Source organism: Salvia splendens, chromosome 7 (genome assembly GCF_004379255.2).
Source record: "Salvia splendens isolate huo1 chromosome 7, SspV2, whole genome shotgun sequence".
Lineage (NCBI taxonomy): Eukaryota > Viridiplantae > Streptophyta > Magnoliopsida > Lamiales > Lamiaceae > Salvia > Salvia splendens.
The window spans coordinates 12,264,903-12,268,105 of NC_056038.1; positions in this window are offsets into that span (position 1 = coordinate 12,264,903).

Sequence of the window (3,203 nt, forward strand, 5' to 3'; positions counted from 1 at the left end):
GAGTTGGGAGCTTTGTCCACAGCCCAGTAGGCATTATGTGGGATTTTTCTACTACCAGTATTTTTGGAGCATTTATTAAATTTTGGAATGTTTTTTGGACATGTAATATGAAATTTAAGATAAACATTTTGAGTTATTTTTTGTTTTCTCATTTGTTTAAGTTGGAAGGGGCAATGAAATTTATGAGTTGAAAAAATTACTTAATTAAATTGAAACTTTTTTAAATGAAAAAATAACTCAATTAACATAGACGGAGGGAGTCGTATAAGAGAAAAATACGGATAAGAGAAAACGTGAATCACCCAGCACTGTGGATGTTGTAAGCTATTGATATTGCCCTATGGACAGACAAGTCATTGTGCTTAGTCAATTCACCTTTACCAATCCAAGAGCAATTGGACACATCAACATGTGTTTTCTTTATTTTCCTCCATTAAAAATCTAAAAAGGGCAAAACTTTGTTTACCATCCAATCCAAGACTTCTCCCCATATTATATCATAACTATTCTTTTCCATCAAAGACATAAGTAAAATTAAGAAAAAAATCATTCAAGCATAAATAATTGAAGATATCATGTAAGTGAATGTGATCATCACCGCATAATTGTAAATCCATCATAAATATTAAACTCATCTACATGTTAACCAATTAACATGCTTTTCTGTGCATCATTTCATTCTCACAAACCAACCCCACCTCATAACTAATCTTCGCAATTAATATAATTAATCTCGACTTGTTTAATGACCTCTGTAATACGTAGGATGTGGAAATAATTAGCATGTCATGATCCCTACTTTATTTCCTTTTTTTCTATGCATCGTTTTTATATCAATTATTTTTAGGCATCATGAAATTCATATTTATTTGGTCGGCCTCAAATGTAAAGTCTCAAGCATGGCATTGGTTAAATAAATATTCAAATCCTTTTAACAGTTCAATTTGCCAACTAGCTAGTAGTTTCAACCTTAAAATAATAAACCAAGCCCATGTGAAAGCGTTAATATAATTATGATTAGTTCAGATTGTAGTGAACAAATAAAATAATTATTTAAGAGCAAATAATTGCAACCAACGTATTATTGTCCTAAAACCTTTCCAATTTCTAAACTCGTAAACTTAATTTCAAATTCGACAATTAAAATAAAGATACTGTATTTTCTTTGATTACAAATTCAACATAAAAATTACTCCCTCCGTCTCACAAGAATATGCACTTTTTCATTTTTAGTCCGTCCCACAAGAATACGCACTTTCTAATTTGAAAACTCTTCTCTTTAATAAGGTGAGACTCATTCTCTACTCACAATACTTTAATTACTTTTTCTTTTACCTCTCTCATACTTTACCAATTTTGCATTAAAACTTGTGTCGAACCCAAAGTGCATATCCTTTAGGGACAGAGAGAGTAAATGATAAGAAAATATGATAAGATTTAATTATATTATTTAGCGGTCACCATTTTTTTATATATCATGTGTTTAAACTGGTAGAAAAACCTGTGAAAATAAGTGAAATTATACATGCATATATATTCCACCATTTTCCACCAAAGAAAACACATTATAAGCAAAAACAATATTAATTTCATCTTTTTATCTTAGTGTATAGACTTTTTAATTAACTTGGTAACATTAATTTTACGCAAAGATTGCAAGATTAGGAGTAGTTTTATTTTGGCCATATGCTTTAAATCTTAGGCAACTTCATTGTCAATTCACACCAGAAGTTAGGGAAATAAAATTCTAAGTAAAAATTATATTCTTAAACATAGCAATCTCCAGGCATCCGTGAGAACTTTGGAACAAATCTGCAATTGATACTTTAGAATTGGATTTGTAATTAAATCGCGATCATATCTTATATTGAATGTCTTAATCTGCTTTGTTTGTTGCATTAAATAAATATGAGTGGTCACTTACATTTAAAAAGAGCCAATAGCGGCGCGGAAAAAGTATTTAATCTTTCTATTAAGGTGTGGGTGGACCACATTAGGAAAACAGCAAATTTTATTGTGCACACTTGATCACCATCTCTGTTATTTTGAGTAAATCTAATTTTATATTCTAAAAGTTTAACTTATTGTAAATGTACCCCAAAACAAGTAAAATTACAAATAAATTAAATAACTACACTATCTTTTATTTTCCTATTTTTACAGTTCTACCATACACATATACTCTCTTGCAAGTTACTTGAGTCGTATTCCTTTTTGGGTTGTCCCAAGTTACCTGAATCATTTCTTTTTTTAATTAAAAACATAACATCTAATTTCACCTACTTTATTCTTTATTTTACTTTACTCTTTCTTCTTTCTCTTATTTTATTATCTCCTCTACTTTATTTAACTCATTAAACACAATTTTCTTAAATCTCATGCCGAAAAGAAACGTCTCGAGTAATATGGGACGGAGGGAGTATGTATTTTTGACCGTCTTCGATAATCAAATATAAGGTATTTGATGTCATTCGACGTGATAAACATGTTTTCGAGTCCCAGAAAGACGTGCACAGATTTGTTCTTGCATGAAAAAAAATGAAAAAGGGTAGAAAAAAGGTTGTTAGGATATGATTTAATTTGATTAGTTTAGTTTTACCGTCATCATTTATTTCTATATATTATTAGAATTTAGAGTATAGTACTATTTTGGTCCTAAACATATGGCCGATTTATGATTTTGGTCCAAAACATTCACTTTTTGAAAATCAAGTCCACAACAACCGTCATTTAGCCCAATTTTGACCCGATTAGACTTAATCTGATATTATTAGTAGCTTAAAATTATGTTAATTATTTTGCTAAATAATTCAATTTTTAATATTTTGAATATGAAAAGTCAATCTTCCAAAACTCACCTAAAATATTACAAAGTGAACATGAACCTTCACTCTCTCTCTTTTCTATCTTCTCTATCTTCACTCTCTCCTAAGAATAAGAACCCTAGTTTAGGATTCTGACCAAGAACAACCCGATTCCGACCGATTATTGTTGGTTTCCATGAGTTGGAAGTCGCCCTAAACCCTAACTCCCGTTCCATTCGACGGTCTCGTCGACGTGAAAAAAGCATATGCGAGGAAGAGGAAGTCCAATGATAGACATCCGCCTGACACCGAAGATGGTCCGTCGGCTGATTCGTCGAAGCAAAACAAACATGAACGAAACAAGGGCGTCGGCGGCGTAGGGATTTTTTGAGGTTTCTA